At 43.3% G+C, this 21,489-nt stretch overlaps 1 protein-coding gene across 1 annotated transcript in view; it reads right to left on the bottom strand.

Moving 5' to 3' along the window:
- LOC125358655 (ubiquitin-conjugating enzyme E2 E2) overlaps window positions 1-5,863 on the bottom strand; it is a 223,539-nt gene extending 217,676 nt beyond the window's left edge. Inside the window, exon 1 of the mRNA XM_048355951.1 lies at window positions 5,682-5,863. The gene's annotated coding sequence lies outside the window, so the exon portion shown is untranslated. The remainder of the gene's footprint in view (window positions 1-5,681) is intronic.
- Between the last annotated feature and the right edge of the window lie 15,626 nt (window positions 5,864-21,489).

Raw genomic sequence — 21,489 nt, 5'->3', positions numbered from 1 at the left:
ACACAAGCTAAAAGGACAAATCTTCAATTTTTATGCTAACTGAAAGAGTCAGTTGCAAAGAACCACAAAGTCTGCGGGTCCATTTATATGAAATGTTTAGAACAGGTCAATCCATAGAGACATTGAGGTAAGAATGAAGGAAGTTCGAGAAGGGGGTAACTGCTAATGAGTATAAAGTTACAGGGGCTTGAATTCAAGGCTACAGGCCTGTCATTTAGCTTTTTCCCTCAAGGCTGGCACTCTACCACTTGAGCCACAGTACTACCTTCAGCTTTGGTGGTTAATTGGACAGAAAAGTCTCACAGACTTTCCTGCCTATGTTGGCTTGGCTTCAAATTGCAATCCTCAGATCTCAGTCTGCTGAGTGCTAGTCACCTGGGCCTGGTTTTAAAGTTCCCTTTTCAGGTCATAAAAATGTTCTTAAGTTAAACAGTGGTGATGGCAAACCACTCTGTAAATATCCTAAAAATCAGAGCTAGATGTTTTAAAAGGATGAATTAGGACCTAGAGATGTAATTTGGTGGTAGAGACCATGTGTAAGGACTGGAGTTCCATTCTCAGCAACCAATAAAATGAGGGAAGGGGGAAAAGGGGTTAAAATTTTCTAATTTGAATTATATGTCAAAGCAGCTGTGGTTTGAAAAAAAAAAAAAAAAAAGGACTGGGAACTTACTCTCTACTAGCTAATGGGCTTAAGCCCTTTGGGCCCAGTGAGAAACTTGGACTAGTAAATAAGGCAACCTACTAAGTACAAGTAGTATAAAAGAGGTCAGTGCAAATACCCACTACAACAGAGAAATTGGGGGGGGGGGGGGGCTGGTGGGCACTGCCATATCCATATCCGATCAGTACCTTCTCAGAGCCCAGCTAAAGTTAAAATCTTCTAAACTGATAAATTACTTTAAGCAACCTTTGTGATAACAGAACACAGAGGTTATATGATTCTCAATTAAAAAAACAACAACTGGAGCATGTATAACACTGACCTAGCTATATACTGAGCAGTGATGTTTCACAAGAGATAGAGATGAAAGACACTGAAGAATTCTTTTTTTTTTTTTTTTTCAGTGTGAATGAAATATCCCTCAAGGCTTTGAAATTCCCTCTGCTCTAAGTTCATGCTTCCCAAGCAGCTCGGTTACCAGCTATAATTCCTCACTATCTTGATTCCAAGGTAGCTGTTATAGATAGCAGACACACACACAAAAAAATCATATGTGAAAAGGGACAGCCTCTTCTTCTTATTCTATCTTAATTTCTGAGTTTGATTATTGTGACTTTATTCCTAACCATGACTTACTTAGCTGACAAATCCAGGACTGTGCTGATAGAATTGATGGCCAGATCCTAGCCATGTAGTACTGTCACCAATAATCACTTTGAGTTCTAGATAGCTCCCTTCCCAGAAAAACAAAACTACCTTTGTTCAATTAGCACCACTGCTGACAAGAAAAAAAAAAACTTTTAAAGAAGATAAACTGAACAAATCCTGTTTTAAAAAGATACTTTTTGATTACTCCTAATCAAATTTAGACTAGAAATACAATCATCTCTGACATGTTCATGAATAAGAACAGGTTAAAAAAAATAATAAATTCCCACAGGGATAGCAAATCGACCTACTTAGCTTTCAATTTTATAAGACATATCTTTGATTGCAAATTTTATAAGATAAACCAAAAAGTACTATAAAAAGCACTGGAAGAATGAGAAAAGGACTGAGAAGTGAATGACCAGAAGAAAATACTGAATGCCTTCAGACACCACACACATCATCACTCTCAACCCTGACAGCTCTCTTCCCTCATGCCAGAAAAATCAGTCTGCCCAAACTGCTCTGAAACACAGTGATAGAAAATCTGACTGCTGTCTCTACTTATTCTGTAAATGGAGACTATCGGTCTCCACAGCTATGACATCTTTTATGAGCAATAAAGTCACTTAATAGAATACTGAAATTTATATCAGTATGCTTCAGGTCTGGCTTTAAAAGTCCAAGTATATTTCTGAGATTACTTCTTCATTCTTATTTCATTTTAAATTATCATTATTGAATTTAGTACTAGTTTTTCTCCAGCTTATTTCTTTCAGTTAAACATCAAAAGTTTAAAACCTTTTAAATGTGTTCATAATTACATGATAGAAAGAGCAGATGTATGTGGAAATGAAAAGCGAATAATTCTGAGGGAAAGAAGCTCAGTTATAGCAAAATGCTGCCGACAATATTGTAAGAAATGTGAAATGAGTGAAAAATCACTGTATATATCTTAAACTAGAAGCAATCCATTATGTGACAAATACATAGGAACCTAAATGAAATAACACTGTTATACTGAAGCTATAAATAACTATGATTTAAAAAATGACACCAAGTTTCGGTTGTTTACCACATTAGTTATAAAGCTATACATTTGTCTCAATATTCTTACTGACATGCATTTACATAGTAATAATGTCATGATTACACAGCTATTGAGGAAAACTAACCAAATACTATACTGAGCCATAATCTGAAACTGAAATTTCCTAAGATACTGTACAACATCAGAAAACTACAATAAAGATTAGTCTGAGAAACTATTAAAAATTACTATGGGGGGGGGCTGGGAATATGGCCTAGTGGCAAGAGAGCTTGCCTTGTATACATGAAGCCCTGGGTTTGATTCCCCAGCACCACATATATAGAAAACGGCTAGAAGTGGCGCTGTGGCTCAGGTGGTAGAGTGCTAGCCTTGAGCAAAAGGAAGCCAGTGACAGTGCTCAGGGCCCTGAGTTCAAGCCCCAGGACCAGCAAAAAATAAAAAAATAAAAAGTATTAAGAGTGTGGTGTATGGCTCAGTGATAGACCATTTCCCTAGCATGTGAGAGGGCCTTGGTTCCAGCCCTAAGCATCAGGGCATAAAGCATTTTAAAATATTACAAGTACTTCAAGTATTAAAAAGAAGCATCGTTTCTGCAGTTTCATAGCTTAAAAAATTCTTTCCTGCTGGGCGCCAGTGGCAACCCCTGTATTTAGGAAGCTGAGACCTAAGGATTTTGGTTCAAATCCAGTCTAGGCAGCAAGGTCCACAAGACCCTTATTGCCAATAAACTACAAAAAAAACAAACCCTGGACCTAGAGCTATGGCTCAAGTGGTACAGCGAAAAAGATCAGGTACAGTGCCTAGGCCCTCAGCACCCAGGCTCTGAGTTCAAGCCCCACAAATGGCAAAAAAAAAACACAAAATATCATTTCCACTTCTGCTTTAACATATCTTCCTTCAACCAAACCTTATTCTATAAGAAATAAATTCATCTGATGCCACTGATAACAATATAAAAACTTTTAAAGTATTTGTATCTTTTTCAAATATCAAAAATATAAGGAATTTCTACTGGATTTAGTTTTTGAATGCCTGATTACAGAAGAAATATGAGACAAAATTGTATATCTAGGTACAACCAATTCTTATGAAGAAATCATTTCAACTATAATTTTGGTTCCTTGTCTCTTTAAATTACCAATGAATAAAAGCACCTAAATTTAATTTTTTAATGTTATTTTCTGAATTAATATTTAAAAATTGATTCCCAAATAGCTTATCTGATCTAGTTATGAAATCTAGAAGAAAGATAAATTCCAGGGTTATAATAACTCTCCAATGGCAGTTTCAAAGATATTAAGGTAAACACAATGACATTTGTAACTCATATTCATTGAAACATTAAGCCATAATGTGGATTTTGTAATGTATGTTATATTTTAAAGAGTTTACATATTGTTCCATCTTAAATTTATAAACTGTCTAAGCTTGTATTACTTATTTTTGTTGGAACTACAGTCTGGAAATTAGCTACATATAGTGAATGAAAGGCACACCTTCCATAAAGATTAAATGGTTTGGCTATTATAAACACTAAAGATGAAATCGTTTGGCTATAAATACTATCAACAACATAAAAATGATAGTCCCTTCATAAGCCCACACTACTGAGGTAAGCTTTCTAATAATGTCTTACAGCATAAAACCACAAAAACAACTGTTCATGTGCGCTTTTATTAAAGAAAAACATTTAATTCTGTCATCTATGTCGCAGTCTTCCTAGTCACGTTTCTAAACTTTTCTAAAATGTAAAATGAAGTAACTTATATGCACAACACCTAGAAATATCCAGCATTTAGCTTAACTGAAAGGATATTTAAACAGAAAACCTTTAGTACAACACCTGATTTGGGGGGAAATGTACTGCATCCTACGGGAGACAGAACAAGGTTATGATATATGAAAGCACTCCATCTTCCTCATCTGCGGACACATGAAACCCCAAAGCTCCAGGAAGGATCCAAATTGTCTGAGTAAAGACAAACACTTAAGATTCCTAGTATCCAGACCAAGGATCACATCCTCAGGCATGGACTATTCAAATAATCAGAGATTGAAAACTAAGAAGCGCTTAAAAATCCTTGGGGACATTGGGATGATGAGAGGATAAGTCCTAGGATTTCTTTCTGTACTTTAAAAAATATATATCTGAAGAGACACTCAAGAACACACAATAAAAAAAACCCCACGGTGGATCTTGAAAACATTGCAAACGTGTCTAACAGCTAAGGAGCACAGGATGATGTCTTCCTAAATAAAGCGGCCTTAATTTCCTTTAGGGAAGATGGATTGGGCATTTCTGTTTGCAAGGGGAGGGGGGGAAGGGGGGAAGGGGGGTAGCGGTGAGACCCATAAGAGGCCATGCTTCATCTTCATTAAAAGTAATAAAGGGCAAAAAGGATGAAAACATACGTAGAGGGAAAGGGGAGAGGGGAGCAGAGGGGGTGGGGGAGATGGGGGGGAAAAAATCTAGTTTCAAATCAGGCCAGTGGGGGGTGCAGAGAAGAAACCAGAGGAAAATGGGCTTGGGATCCAAACTGTAGCCAGCACCGGGGCATCACAATAGACCAGTACAGCACACATCCCACTCGAGGGAGCACAGAAAGACACCCCCACGAGGTCTCCTCCGACCGGGATGCCGGGGGCCCGCGGGGCCGGACCGGGCAGGGGCCGGGAGAGACACCATGTGCAGCAATTATGCAATTAAGGAGCACGGCGAAGGAGCGAGCCGGGCACTTTCCACCCAGACGTTTATCCCGTACTTTTTCTTTTTTTTTTTTTTTTTTTTTTTTTGCAAAGACTTAGTTCCAGGATGCGGCTGGGAGAGGGGAGGGTCGGGAGGGTGGCGAAGGATGGGGAACTGAGAAGCAATGGGGGTAGAAGGGCGGGGAGGGACGAGGCGGGGGGGGGGGGTGAGGATGGGAAGGAGGGGGGAGGGGTGGAAAGGGCGAGAAGCGGGGCGGGCGGCTCTGCGGAGGGGGCGCGGGGCGCGCGGGGGAGAAGTAGGACGCGGGCCGGGCGAGCGGAGCCCCACGGCTAGGGGGGGGAGGGGAGGGGAGGGGGAGGGGAGCCCGCCCGCGGGGCGGCGGGGACACCGGCGCGGCCCCAGCCCGTACCTGAGGGAGGGGTGAAGGCACAGGTCGCGGACGCCCGCGAAGCCCGAGGACGCGGGGGAAGGGGGCTGGGAGGGGGAGGGCCCAGGGACAGGGACGTTCCCGCAACACCGTCGAGTCACCGGGAGCCGGACCCACGCACCACGCACCCGACCTCCCGGCCACGCCTGTTCCCCCGCCGCGCTCGCGCCCGCCCCGGACTCACCCTCCGGTCCGCCGCCGCCGCCGTCGTCGCCGCCGCCCCCGGCCGTTCCAGCTCCGGCTCTCGAGGCTGCTGCCTGCGGCTGCGGCTCTGACCGCCCCTCAGTCCTGGAAAGTGAAGCCACCACCGCCGGGAGCCAACGCCGCCCGGCCGTCCGTGCGCGCGCCCGCCAGTACGCGTGCCCGCGTGCCCGCCCGCCCGGGAGAGACCGCGAGAGCGCGAGCCCCACGTCGGCCGTGCGGCGCCGCGCGCTCCCCCCGCCCCTTCGCCCCTCCTCCGCCGGCGCGCGGCCGCGAGGGGGCGGGGGCGGGGCGCGCGCACGAGCGGGAGCGCGCACGAGCGGGCTGCCCCGCGGGGCCTGCTGGCGGGCGGGGTAAAGTGGGGCGGAGTGGGGAGGGAGGAGGGAGAGCGAAGAGGGGGAGTGGACGGACGGAAAAGTAAAGTGACAGCTGAGTCCCGCGCTGCGGCCGGGGGGGGGGGGGGGGCCGCGGAGCGTGCAGGGCGAGGGGCGTCACGCGGGGAAGGAGCGACGGGGACAGTGAGAGGTTGGGGTGGGGGGGAGTCGAAGCTGACGGGGCGGCTGGAGGGGAGGGGACGCGGGGACCTTGACGAGCACGCGCATTAAAGGAACACGCGATGGCTAGGGGGTGGGAGATCGCCCCAAGAAAGGTGAAGGGGCGGGGTGGTGGGCTTATACCCCGACCCACCGCAGTCCTGGACTCCAACGCTCCTCGAGGCGCCCGCCAGGTCCCGGCTGACACCTTACGCCCAGCTCCCGGGCGCGTGGTGCCCACGGGCGCCCAGGGGAGGGAAACTTCACCTTGGCCTTGGAAAGAGTTGGCTCGGGGTAAGCCTGACTCCACCGGACGCTGCAGCAACCCAAGTCCTCCCGCCTCGAACCAAAATGCTCAGGCCACTTAGCCTTGCCATCTTGAGGGGGGTCTTTGGAGGGATAGGAAGACCCTGGGGACACAGCTCTGAATGAGGGAGTAGGGAAGCACAGATGAAAGGGTGTGGGAACCGCAGCCGTACCGTGGACGGCCTGCATGCTTTCTCAATTCCATGAACCACCACCCCCCCCCCCCGACTCCCGCTCCCGCCTTTTTGCCCACTTGAGTGTTATCACTGCTCCTAAACTTCTGCTCTGCAGACTTTGGAGCTCTTGTGAGAAGATTGCCCTGAGCAGACATGGCTGAAGATAGACACACACCCCAGCACTCACCCCAAGGAAAGGGACAGACCTTGTATAACCTAAATTACTTGAACATAATCTAGTTGGATACATAATGAGGTGAGGAATACCAGTCTGCCAGATTCCTCAAGCCCACCAGGTTCCACAGGAACTTGAGGAAATCTGTGTAAGGAGACCCCAGGAGACGAGCAAGAATGGTCCGGTAGTTAGAACAGAAGATCCCTGCACAATTGCCTTCTACAAGAAAATTGCCAAAAGCAAGTATTGGTGTTCAGCCTCTATAAATCATCACTGAGGGGAAATGGAGCCGTTTTGTGGGTCACTTCTGTGTGTCACTCATGTCAACAGGTCTCTTAACCCTTAAATTCTATATATTGGAGTAGTAGAAATAAGTGTATTCTAGTTCCATCAGGTATATAGCCACTTATGTCTATCACCTGGTATAGTGTATTAGTAGATACAGTAGTAGAAAAATAAGGCACAGAATGCATCATACTATTAAATATTGGGGATATGACCAAATAGAGCATTTCATAGACTGCCTAGAATGTGTGTATAATCAACTTTTCCTCATGCAATCTCTACATATATCACTCTTCTCGTTTTACTGGTTATATTTCAAGAATATAAAAATAACAGAACCTTGCATGTGTTTTACAACTTTTTTTCCCCTCGATTGAACCCAGGGCTAAGTAAGTATATTCATTCTACCACTAAAGGAGGACCCCGGCCTCTCATTTCTTAGGCTTATCTCCAAACTACTATTGTATATGTTCTTCTGTATACTGTTGATTTGTGTTTGTTTACAGTAAATGTTTTATAACAAGGTACTCCTCTGTTACAAGCAGTCTCAGGTTGATTTTAGTCAGCTGGGAACAGGGATGCAGTAATATCAGCTTCCATCAGAAGTTTCACTGCTTTGCTGGAACTGTGTTGCAACAGTACTTCTCATTTTTCTGTAAATATTTTAACCACTATTTACTAAGTTCACAAAAGGAATACTACAAATCAGAGACACCTTTTACATTTATTCAAGGAATCTGCTAACTACCAGGTACTCACTGTTTATTTACTGAGTTCTGGAATATACTTTTGGATAAAGGAGAAAAATTCATTCTCACAGAACTTCCCTTTTCCTGATCCTTCTCAGCATTACACTGGATATCCACTTCATCAACCAGTTCTGTTCACTCTGCTTGCAAAAACTATCTCCTGAAAGTGTCTGTTCTTCCCATTCCCCTCCCTCCCTACTGCTTAAATCCTAGTCCAAGCTACGGGGATGTCTTAATAATAATATCCTACCCGATCTTTCTACTTCTGCCTACCACCACCACACACAAACAGCAGCCAGAATGGATTTTTAAAACATAGGTTATGTCTCTCCCTATCTCAAAATGTCCTAGATCAACAGCCAAACTTATTTCCAAGACCCAACCAGACACCTCAACCTGGTCCCCTCTGGCTTCCCATTGTACAATTTTACCTCATCCTTCCCTCCCTCCAGTTATATTGACCTCACTGTAATGGAACACATTAAGCATTCCTCAGCCTCAAGACTTCGATTTCTTGTCTCTGAATGTTCTTCCCACCTACCACTCCTCCAGAGCATCCTATCTCCCTCTTCTTCTTTATTTGTCTCATGATTATCACTGGATATAATTTTATGTGTTTATTTCTGTAAGCTTATAGAATGTCCCCTGGCTCATACATAAGGTCTGCCCTTAGCAATGCGACTCCGCCCCTGGCTGATGATACCTGAGGGGCAGGCGGAGCACCTCCCACCTTAGTTGCATGAGGGTATAAAGACCCCCCCCCCCCCCCCCCCCCCCCGAGAGAGAGTTCAGGTGCCATTTTCCTTTCCTCTGTGGGAACTTGGCCTTGCCAGTCCTGCTGGCAATAAACGCTTTTGCTCTACGTGACTTCGCCGATGGTCTGTGGTTCTTCTGGGATAATTTTCCTTTCAATTTCAATCTCCTTTTTCCTTTTCTGTTCTCCATTCTCCTCATCCCCACAACACACAAACATGTAAGTACCTCAAGGAAAAGGATATTGTTGGCTAATAGATACACAATACATAATAGGTAAGTGAGTAAAATTGACTTCTTTTAGTTGGTGACCAAATAAAACATAATTCTAATTTCTTTTCCTTCCTTTTCCTCTCTCTCTCTCTCTCTCTCTCTCTCTCTCTCTCTCTCACACACACACACACACACACACACACACACACACACACTTTCTTTTTTAATTGGTCAAGAGCTTGAACTCAGGGCCTGGCTGCTGTCCCTGAGCTCTTTTTGTTCAAGGCAGATGCTCTACCACTTTGAGCCACAGCACTATTTCTGTTTTTCTGTGTACTTTGCTGCCCTGGCTGGTTTTGAATGGTGATCCTCAGATTTCAGCTTCCTGAATAGCTAGGATTACAGGCATGAGCCACCAGCACCAGGCCATAATTCTAATTTCTTCAATAATTATTAGTACTTACTTAATTTGTTCTGTGCGTGTGTGTCTGTGTGTGTATATGTCTATGTGTCTGTGTGTTTGCTTTAGAGCTTGAATTCAGAACTTGCAGTTTGTCCTTGAGCATTTGTGCTCAAGGCTAGTTAGTGCTCTACTACATGAGCCACAGCTCCACTTCCAGCTTTTTGGTGGCTAATTGGAGATAAGAGTCTAATGGAGTTTCCTCCAGAGCTGGCTTTGAACTGCAGTCCTCAGATCTCAGCCTCCTGAGTAGCTAAGATTATAGGGGTGAGCCACTAGTGCCCTGCTAATTTCTTCTTGTTTGTGCTAGGTTAAGTTATAAGGTACTTTACTTTGCAAGATCATAAGCACTGCATAGATTGATTCTATTAAGTCAATCCCATTGTACAGATGAGCGCATTGAGGTGCAGAGGACCTGAGTTACTTGCCCACTATCACACAGATGCCAAGTAGCGGGGAGCTGATAATCAATATTGACTCCGCAACCTGTGAACTTCTATACAGCTTACCAAAATTCCATGCTACAGTCATAGATTTTTATTTGATTTTCTCAGCTACTTTTCCCCCAAGACTAAAACTTGGTCTCCAAGACAAATAGCTCACCTTTCTTATATTTCCTGTTCTGGTCCATCAATCTGTCATCATAAACATACTCCTTTTCTACTTTTCTTATTTCTGGGCTTTAATTCAGGAGGCCCCATGTTTTTCTCCCTAGAACTGACAAATGAGAATGATTTTTGAAGGTTTTTTCCCTAACTTTGTTACTTCCAGCTCTATGAGAAGGTAAAAATCACAACTGCCTTTCCAATTTGATTGAGAAAGACATTTGGTGCGGAAGTAAGGAGAGACCTAGGCTAGGCTTCAACAGAATATATCATGCTGCTAGAGTCGAGTTTATGCAGCTTCTTTTCTCATTGGGCACCTCGTAAACAGGTATTATTAAATGATTGAATTATACTCCCTGCAATTAACATTCTGTTCTTTCAGGTTTACCATAGAGTAGAACCCCAAGACAACAGGAAGACAGACAGGGATCTTTTTCTTAAAGCCTGTCTTGAGAGAGGCTATAGGCACCCTGTGGTCACCCAGAATGTTTGGAATGCTAAAGAAGAGCAACACTGAAGGACAAATCAAAGTTCCACTGGATTTGAGACTTTAGGATGCTATTTCCTAGTACAGTGCTGACCCAACAGTATACACCAGATATCTAAGAAATGGTTGTTGTATAAATGAATGAATGTCTAATCGGGCACAGAAGAGTTCTAAAGAATTAAGTCTCTCCTCATTTAGTCAGTGTTACCTGGGCTTTTATGGATGGTTGCTTCTGTTGCACACTGGAAAATGTCAGATGATTCCGTTATTTTTATTTTATTTGTGCCAGTCCTGGGGCTTGAATTCGGGGTCTGGTCACTGTCACTGAGGTGTTTTTTGTTTTTTGTTTTTTGCTTAGGGCTAGTGCTCTACAACTTGAACAGCTCCTTGAGGTATTTTATTGGAGGTAAGAGTCTTAAGGACTTTCCTGTCCAGGCTGGCTTCAAACCTCTGTCCTTAGCTCTTGGTCTCTTGAGTAGCTAGGACAGGCATTAGCTACCTGCACCTAGTGGGATTCCATCCTTATAAATTAAAACATGAACGCCAAAGTGTGGCTGTTCTCTATCCCCCTTATTCCTGCTTAAATATGGCAGTCTGTCCCTAAGATGTCTACCAACTATCCCTGCTTCCTGGTATTCACACCCTAATGTCCCCTTCTCACATTATCTGAGGGTTGGTATTATACTGAGAGGTGATGGTACATTACTTCTGAGTAGTTTATAAATACTTTAGGGCTTCGATCTTATTTACATCCACTCTGTCCTCGTTCATGGCTTACTTTGGCAGAAGCTAGCTGCCCTATTGTGAGCAGCACTATGAAGATGCTCATGTGGCTAGGAACCAAAGCCCCCTGCTAACATCCCCATGAGCAAGCTAGAAATCAGGTCAAGCCTGGGCTGGGAATGTGGCTTAGTGGTAGAGTGCTAGCATGCATGAAGCCCTGGGTTCAATTCCTCAGTACCAAATAAACAGAAAGGGCTGGAAGTGGTGCAGTGGTTCAAATGGTAGAGTGCTAGCCTTGAGCCCAGGCCCTGAATTCAAGCCCCGGGACTGGCAAGGAAAAAAAAAAAAAAGCAAGTCAAGCCTTTAGAGGATGAAACCTTGATCAGCATCGTATCTTCGAACTCATGAGTGACCTTAAACTAAGAAGCCATGCTTGAACTTTGAGATTGAGATTAAAAAATGTTTGCTAGGAGCAAAGAATGTGGCTTAATGGTAGAGTACTTGCCTAACATGCATGAGGCCCTGGGTTCTATTCCTTGGTACCACATAAACACCATATATATATATATATATATATATATATATATATATATGTATGTATATATATATATATATAATACTTTAAGAATTTTTAAAGATAGAAAAAAAAGTTTGCTGTCTTCAGCCACCAAGTTTTGAGGGCAACTTGTTATACAGCATGAGATGATTAATATGCGTTGTTCCCTGCTCACTAACATTGATGTCCCCTTACCAAATCAGCTGCATATCAAAAATTCTTCATGCCCTTTAGGGTAAGGAGTCGCAACTCACTCTGATAAAGGTATATCCAGTTTCCCCGAAACACAAATGGAAGGGCATACGTGGGTGCTGAGAAAGAAGTAAAGGTTCTCTAGAAACAGCAGAGGCTAGGTAATGGAACAAAAGGAGGGCCATCCTTAAACACCAAAAGAGGGGGCGGGAAATCTGCTTGGAATAAGACTGTCAGAACAGAAAGAGAACAATCCAGGTAAATTAGAGATTTCTTGAACAGTGACATTGTAGATGAGACTTTCTTTGTAATATTTGTTATAATGCTATTCGTGTAATACATAAAAGTACGTTTGACTTTGGGAAACCTGTGCAAGAAACAAAGATGGAAGGCGGGAAACTCATTGTGGTTGGAGCCATTCCTGGTCTGGGCCTGACACTGTAGAATCGGGCTTTCTGGATCTGAGATCCTGGCTCTACTGTGATCCTGCTTGTGTGATCCTGAGCCAGTGGCTTAACTTCTTACTGCCTCAGATGCCTACCCTACAAATGGGGCTTATTTAAATAGCTCATTCTTACGCAGCCTAAGAGAGAAGATTAAATAAGTTAAATATGTAAGCAATTTGAGCTTGAAGCAAAAAGAGCAAAAGTGAACTACTTACTAGTCTTCCCAGTGCTTTGATAAGCACTCCAATCTGCATTTAAGGACCCTGCAAGTGTGTCTCTTTGTCTTGCAAATAGTCTCCCAAGTCTGACACCACTCTGAGTTGCTCCTCCCACCCCCCACCCCCATCCTAACTGTTTAGAAGCCTGAGAGCTCAACTTGCTGTGAACTCCTCTAGGACTGAGCTTATCTCCACATCTGTACTTTAGGCTAAGAAAAAGTGGCCCAGAACTGTTGGTCAGGTCAATGAATAGAATGCATCCACTTTTCTACCAGCCGTTTCCCCCCTCTCAAGTTTTTATGGAAATCTAAGAGGCGTGCCATTGTTTCATGTCACTCATATAAACAATGACTTCAAAGGCTATGTAAAACACAAGTTCTTTGCATAAGCACTTTACTACTTCCCACAAATTCACTAAAAAAAATACTTTCCAGGACTTTAAGAACCCATTGATTCTTCTGCAGGTTCCTATGAAGAAAAACTAGAACCTTGTGTGTGTGTGTGTGTGTGTGTGTGTGTGTGTGTGTGTGTGTGTGTACTGTGTATGTGTATGTGTCTGTCGGTCTGTCTGTGTGTTTGTGACCAAAAGGGAAAAAAATCTTGTTGGCTGAATTTATTGTCTTTATTCAGTCTTAAATTTATTTTAGTACTACCTTCTATACTCGGTGGTACATAATTTTTTTTTAAATTACAGCTTTATTGAGAGATAATCTACCAATTTAAAGAATGTAATTCAGGGACTTAGAATATGGCCTAGTGGTAAAGTGCTGGCCTCATATACATGAAGCCCTGGGTTTGATTCCTCAGCACCACATATATAGAAAAAGCCAGAAGTGGCACTGTGGCTCAAGTGGTAGAATGCTAGCCTTGAGCAAAAAGAAGCCGGGAACAGTGCTCAGGCCCTGAGTTCAAGCCCCAGGACTGGCCAAAACAAACAAACAAACATGTAACTCAGTGATTTTTTTGTTGGTGGTGGTTATAAGACTTGAACTCAGGGCCTAAGTGCTGCCCCTGTACTTTTTTACTCAAGGCTAGCCCTCTACCACTTAGCGCCACAGTACCACTTCTGGTTTTCTGGTGGTTAATTGGAGATAAGTGTCTCATGGACTTTCCTCTCTGGACTGGATTCTAACCGTGATCCTCAGATGCCAGCCTCCTGAGTAGCTAGGATTATAGGCATGAGCCACTGGCACCCAGCTATGATTCTTTTTTTTTAAGTCTGCTTAAATATTCAAGGTCAGACATAACTGTGAATGCAGAACAATACTTTTCTGCTTTCTTTCTGTCTATTCTGTTACATTTTTCTGTTGGCCAGAAACTATTTTGACACTCTACAGAGCCATATGTTAGAGTTCTCTGTGAGGCAAATCAGGGCAAATGAGACAGTAGCACCAGGTGTCCAGTCCCACAGTAAAGGACTTGCCTCTCCCCTCTAGGCCCATTCTTTCTATGTATCCAAAGATGGACTATGAAGGATTGACCCCCACCCTATTGCTTCTGGCCCATACAGACACCATGCAAAACCTCAATTTGCGAACCTTTGATATGCAGGCAGGGCAATTCACTGAGGCCCAGCTGTAAACCACCCTTTGTGGCCCAAACAGAAAAGCCCCAACTTGTTAGACCTAGTGGCTCCTTCTTTAACTTCTCCCTCCTTGCTCAGACCCCATTTAAGCCTGGTCCCAATTTCACCCCCTCACACAAACCGGCCGGACTGTCTGTGCCCCTCGCTGTTCATCAATAAACAGCCCTTGTCAGTTGACTATCGAGTCAGGCCGTTTCCATTCTCCTCCATTTTCCTAACATACAGTCAGTGATGTATCTTTTACTAGCCTTATTTAGTTTATGTCCTCAAACAGCCTTCCATCTCCCTCTATTTGGTTTAGTCCTCAGGGAAGCAGGCACCAAGATAAAGTTAGAAATGCAAGTGGTCTCTTCTTTTCTTTCTGTCTCCTCCTTTCCCCCCTCCCTCCCTCCTTCCTTGCCTGCATGCTTGCTTTTCTCTCTCTCTCTCTCTCTCTCTCTCTCTCTCTCTCTCTCTCTCTCTCTCTCTTTCTCTCTCTCGTCTATCTATGAGAAATAAATGCAGGCAAACGTGGCAGGGAAATCCTTCAGGCTACATCCAATTGAGGGTTGAAATCTTGACCAGAGAGAAGGGAGGAAGGAGAAGTGGGGAGGAAGCTGCAGTGCAGCTCTGAGGAAGTCTGGCCCAGCCTAGAAGACAGTTCCTGTGCAAAGACTGCCAAAAATGTTGGGCTTCAGTTAGCAGATTCTGGTGTTCCACATGAAGGACTTGCCTCTCCCCTCTAGGCCCATTCTTTCTATGTACCCAAAGATGAAATATGAGGGCTGGGGATATAGCCTAGTGGCAAGAGTGCCTGCCTCGGATACACGAGGCCCTAGGTTCGATTCCCCAGCACCACATAGACAGAAAACGGCCAGAAGCGGCGCTGTGGCTCAAGCGGCAGAGTGCTAGTGAGCGGGAAGAAGCCAGGGACAGTGCTCAGGCCCTGAGTCCAAGGCCCAGGACTGGCAAAAAAAAAAAAAAAAAAAAAGATGAAATATGAAGGATTGACTCCCACCCTATTGCTTCAGGCCCATACAGACACCATGCAAAACCTCAATTTGCGAACCTTTGATATGCAGGCAGGGCAATTCACCGAGGCCCAGCTGTAAACCACCCTTTGTGGCCCAAACAGAAAAGCCCAACTTGTTAGACCTAGTGGCTCCTTCATTAACCTCTGCCTTCTTGCTCAGACCCCATATAAGCCTAGTCCCAAAATTCACCCCTGTGCACAACCTCCAAACCCAGGAGAAGGTTTGTGCCCCTCCCTGTTTCTCAGTAAGCAGTCCTCTCCTGTTGATGGTTGAGGCTTGTTGATAATGAGTCTGGCCTATTCCTTTTCCATTCTCCTCCATTTTCCTAATACCACAAATGGTCTGTTACTTGCCAGGACTGCCTGGGAAGGGCATCTCTTTGGTTTAAAAACTAAGATGAGTGCTGAAAGTACCTAGAACTGATAGCATCACAACTGATAAGGAAAGTTTTTCTTGCAGAGTGACTTCGGCTATTTCCATAGCACCTTAGCTCTAACCTAAGTTATGAGCTTTGAGTTCTTCTGCTCATAGCCACTATCCAGACTATAGTTCTATTTACCTAATAGGGGATATGTTCAATCCTGTTCTGTGCTTGACTTTTATTATACTGATTTCCTGGAGTCAAAGCTAATGCTGGGATTCTTGCTCAGACATTTAAATTATGATGGTATACATATTAGCACCCCTGTTAATTCTCTCTCTCTCTCTCTCTCTCTCTCTCTCTCACACACACACACACACACACACACACAATCTTCCTGTCTTAGCTTCCCAAATGCTAGTGGTAGGCTACAGGCCTGGACCACCACACCTAGCCATTCCTCTCTCTTTTTTTTTTTTTTTTAAGGAAAAGAGAAAGAAACCACTGTCCTATGTTCTGAAAACTATAGAAGAACTCCTCATTTGACTCACTTGCCCCGGAACTGTTCCAACACAGTGTAACTCTAGGGAAGCTTCTGAGCCACTTATTCAGACAGGTACGTAGCTTTGCCCTTCATTTTGCCTACCTTTAGCATAATTTTACCAAAGCTACTAAATGAGTAAGATATCAATTGACCCACAATGTAAATGTGTAAATATAGTCATATTATATATATGCCTCTCGTAAATTATAAGTAACACTGAATGAGTAACGAAAGTATTGTGCAGCAGTGTTTGATATTTTTTCCTTTGATTTTCATACTAGAACTTTTTTTTTTTTTTTTTTTGCCAGTTCTGGGGCTTGAACTGAGTGGCTGAGCACTGTCCCTGGCTTCTTTTTGCCACTTGAGCCACAGCGCCACTTCTGGCTTTTTCTATATATGTGGTGCTGAGGAATCAAACCCAGGGCTTTGTGCATGCTAGACAAGCATTCTTGCCACTAGGCCATATTCCCAGCCCTATACTAGACTTTCATCAGTGAAAATCTTATGGCAAATGACCAATCACATTGTCATTGCTCAATTACAACAGTATTTCTTTAAATTTACTACTTATAAATAGAAAACCAAATCGTTGTTTAATCTATTCAATTTGTCTTTTGAGACAGTGTATTGCTAAGTTGCTAGGACAGTTAAGATAGTGTCTGGCCAGTAATTTAAGATCCTCCTACTTCTGTCTTCTGGGTAGCTGAGATGGCAGGTGTGTACAACCGTGCCAGCTATAAAATGTTGTTAATCCATGTTACATAGTCCTTCCATTTCCTCTTCCATATGACACTTGAAACTGTTATTTTTATTTTCCTCTTTCTACTCTCACCCCTCAGTTACAGAATCACATAGGGAAGAAAGAACAGATAGGGAAAAGGGAAGGAATGACCACAGCACTAGTGTAATATGTCTCATCCTAAGATCTATACTGGGGTGGTAGGAGTGTCCCAGGAACTGACCATATGGAAAAACGACTACACGTATAGAGATGCTTAAAGATAAAGAGCAAATCATTCTGGAGAAAGACAATCTTAGCAAGAGTAATAATATGTTACTTCCTGATTATTCCAACTCAATCCCTCTAGACATTTATTTCAACTCAATCCCTCTAGACATTTATTTCAGTCCATAGAGGAAAATCTATGACTAAGAACTAACAGCTACTTGCCCACAAAATCTCCTTGGCAGGAGTTGCACAGTGCAGTACACAAAAGGGAGGAAGTTGGCGGGCAGTGCTGTGCTGGGGGAGCAGACAGAGTGGGAAGTGACACTTGAAGAGTCTGTGGCAAGGTTGCATGGGCGCTGGTGCAGAGCGTTTGGGCCCTTCAATGAGGAATAGCTCAGCATTTAGAGAGCATGTTACCTCTGGGATTTCAGAGGCTTTACAGGCCTCTCAAACACCATCACTTCCAGGGGCTAGAAGTTGAAAGAATGAAATAGGCTATGTTCTGACCACTAGTGAGAGCAGACCTGGTGCCTCCCAGAGGGACCAAGGTGCAGGCTTCTAAGGAGGTCAGAATTCTGACAATAGCAGAAATAATATTGCAGGATGTTGAATTTTATCCCATCTGACTTAGAAATCTTTCCAGAAAATGTGCTTGAATGTCTTCAATAAAAGATGCCACTTGTCTCCCCTATCTGCTAACTGTACCTCTGAAGAGCTTCAACTTTCTTCATCCCCAAATTTGCTCCCAAACCTTTTCTTACTGTTTTGGGGGCCAGGAAGTAATGCTAATAGCCTGTCAGCAGGAAGGGTATCTTATTATTTACAAAGTACTAACGTAGCCTGGTACTGTTAGCTCCCACTTGTAATCTTAGCCTCTCAGGAAGCTGAGACCCAGAGGATCATGGTTTGAAGCCAGTCCAGGCAGAAAAGTGCAAAACTCCATCTCCAATGAACCAGCAAAAGGCTAGGCTTGCCCAAAAAAGATGTGTTGCTCAAGTGGTAGCGTGCTAGCTGTGAGCAAATAAGCAAGAATGAGAGCCCAGAGTTCAAGCTGGTACCAGCATTATAAGAGAAAAGCCACCCCCGCCCCAAATGGCTAACATAGCTCAGAATTTGGTGTCTCCCTGAGGACATGGATTTCTGTTCTCTCATCATTTAAATCATTCTCTCCCAAACACACTCTAATTTGTCTGTTTCTCATGAAACATCATGTCAGGAACTGAATGTGATATTCCAAGAGGAGCTGGCTCAGCTGAGAGCAGAGGAAGGTATCTGTCACCTGCCACCCCCCTCCTAGGAATCTGCCATTCCCAAATGCTAAATATAATTCCCCATGCTGTATAGGAATATTGCTTTTCAACTACACATTAGGTTAAGGTCAAAGGAAAAAGAAATGCAGGAGACCAATGAGCACAGGAAACACTTTTGCCATGTCAATTCACTGCATTTTAAATCTTTACCTCTCAATTTAGCATGCATCTTGCACTCCTAAGGCCTGTAGGAAATAAGCTTGTCAGCTTTAAAGAACAGTCATAAATTTTACCTCTTTCAGAAACTCCTGGTTGTTTCTCAGAAATGTGTGTTTATGGGAGGGAAACAAAGGTATTGATGACAAGTTAGAATTATGTACTTTTATCCCAAGAATATAGAGACTTAACTGCCATAGGAGAATTCAGGTGGGGTTTTCATTTGTTTCTGAAATTATTCCACTTTGGTAGTGAAAACAATAAAATTATTTCTTTTGCACACTGTCTAACTGAGGTTCATCTACCTAAATAGTGTGTGGGGTTGGGGGGGTGGATGTGTGTGTGTGTGTGTGTGTGTGTGTGTGTGTGTGTGTGTGTAGATTGAATTCAGGGCCTCATGCTTATTAGGCAGGCATTTTACCACTTGAACCCTAACCCCAATTATTTTCACTTTTTGTTGTTTTGTTTTGTTTGTTCAGATAGGGTCTCCTGTGAATTTTACATGAATTAACCTAAAGCCTCAAACTTCATTTCTCTCACATCTACCTGTCAAGTGGCTGGGACCCACGACATGTACTATGCACCTACCTGGTCTGTGAATGAAGATTGTTAATCTCCCTGTGCCCCCCCACCCCCACCCCCTCTCTTTTGCAGTGCTAAGGATTAAACCTAGGGCCTAAGTGTTTTACTACTGAGCCACACTTTTACTCAGTATTTTTTTTCAATAAAAATTTACTTTATTACAGAAAAAAGCCCTTTCATTATATAAATGTTTACATTTACATCAATAACATTTTCTGGTGCAGTCATGAATAATTAATCCAAGCATGACTGACTATATAGTATAGCTTCATAACATTTACACTAATAGTCTGTTTACCAAATTCTTTTTTCCCTCTACATAACAAATTCAACATTCCCAACATGTTCATATTTTTATGTTTCTATTTTTAATGCTGAATTATGCTTGAACATGACCTTATTTGTGACATGTTTTTAAAACACCAGGCTATTTCACACCTCTTTACTTTTTAGATGTTGTTCCAGAAATCTATTGTTAAAGAAAAAAATTAAAGAAGACATTCAAACATTGGTGGTTTAAGTAAGAATTATTTCTTTCTCTTCAGACTTTGAAATTTGGATACAATTTGGAGAAAATGGTAGCTGGGTGCCGGTGGCTCATACCTGTAAACCCTTAGTTACTCAGGAGGCTGAGATCTGAGAATTATGGTTCAAAGACAACCTATTCAGGAAAGTCTATAAGACTCTAATCTTAAATTACCCACCTAAAAGCCAGAAGTGGAGCTGTGGCTCAACTGGTAGAGCACTGGCCTTGAGCAAAAAGCTCAGGGACAGTACCCTGTTCTCAAGTGGCTCCTTCATATGGCTGGCAAGTTGTTGCCAGCTGTTTGGGCGGGAATCTCAGTTCCTTTGTGCCAGAATGACCCATAGGCTGCTTGGCTTCCTTACAGCATGATAATTTGGTTCTAAAAGCAGATATCTCAAGAAAGTCAATGGAAGTGTAATGTGGAGGTCAGATCTGTCCAGCACCATCATTGGCCACATGGTGAGTCTCACGATCAGGCATCTTGTCTTGATGGACGTGCCTGAATTCCTAGAGGAAGGGAAGTCCCATCCCCAGGTGATGGGTGCTCCTGAATCCCAAGAGACAGGGGTAGGCACTTGGCCTATATGTTACTGAACCTGTCAGTCAAGTGCCTGGGACTGGGAGCTTCCTGTGATCCTGCCCCCTGACCAGCTCAGGCGCCATTATGCCATGCCACATGTCTCCATGTTCACATCCTGTGTCCTGTCTCTTGGCTTGTCTACTGTCATCACAGTGTCCCAAGTCAGCTCTCCAAAGGAGCTGGATTGGTTTGTTGGTATTGTTTTTGTTCTTTCTTCCCTGTATGGCCTGTTTCCTGCTAGTGTTATGAGTATTTCTGGGCTGCAGGCCTTTGTAGCAACTGGCTGCCTGCAGACTGCTAGTGCTCTAATAAAAACTCCAAGATTCGATCCTTCAATATGTGGCTTCTCGAATAATTTACTATATAACAAAAGATACCTAATGTGTTCTATTCTATCACACACAGTGTCATTTATCTACAGTGTATTTGTGGAAGTAGTTCTATAAATCCCCACAGATTCAAGAAGAGAATTGAATCTAACCTCTTGATAGAAGAGTGAAAAGTTTCTAGAAAGTTTTGCAGGACTAGAGATATTGCTGCAGATATCTTAGGAAAATACATCTGCCACAGTTATGTTATTCCTTGTGTCCTACTGCTTCTTTGCTTGAAAAATTTAGTGTATACCCTCATGCTCTGCTTAGACATTACTTTGTTCATGAAATGTTTTCCAGCAAAGGATTAACAACCATGTCTATTATGTCACCTGTGTTGTATATAAACCTCTGTTATGCTCCATTATTTACAATAATTGTTATGCAATTATTTAAGTTCAAAAAAAGACTATAAGCTCTCTAGAAGCCACTACTATAACCACTGCTGACTGGGTTCTCATCAGCCATCACCAGGGTGCCAGTCTTATGTTGATATCCTTATCATTCTTTCACTACTACAAATGTCTCTCCTATTCCACATTGGTTTGCCCTTAGAACCAACTTAGTGTGACCCCTGATCTATACTTGAACTTTCCTAGTTTATTCTAAGTATGATCCACACACTAACAGCTGGTTATCATCCGAGGAGCTTGTTAGAAATGCAGGTGGCCAGGCCTTGCCTCAGAACTACTAAACCTACATTTTAACAAGATAGCAAGTGATGATGATCATTTATTTGCAGGTATTGTTTTAGAAGACATCTCTGGCTCCATTCTGAGAAGTCAATGGTGTCAAGTGAATGAATGCACTTATCTTGGGCATACACACACACTGGACGTACACACACGCACACAGACACATACACATACACATATCCTACATGTGTATGCCTGTAGATACTGCTACTGCAACATGAGACCTCACTCGCCAGGTGGCA

The sequence above is a fragment of the Perognathus longimembris genome, chromosome 10 (assembly GCF_023159225.1).
Source record: "Perognathus longimembris pacificus isolate PPM17 chromosome 10, ASM2315922v1, whole genome shotgun sequence".
Taxonomy (NCBI): domain Eukaryota; kingdom Metazoa; phylum Chordata; class Mammalia; order Rodentia; family Heteromyidae; genus Perognathus; species Perognathus longimembris.
Note: the sequence above shows the minus strand (reverse complement) of the source record. Positions and strands in the feature narration are given on the sequence as shown.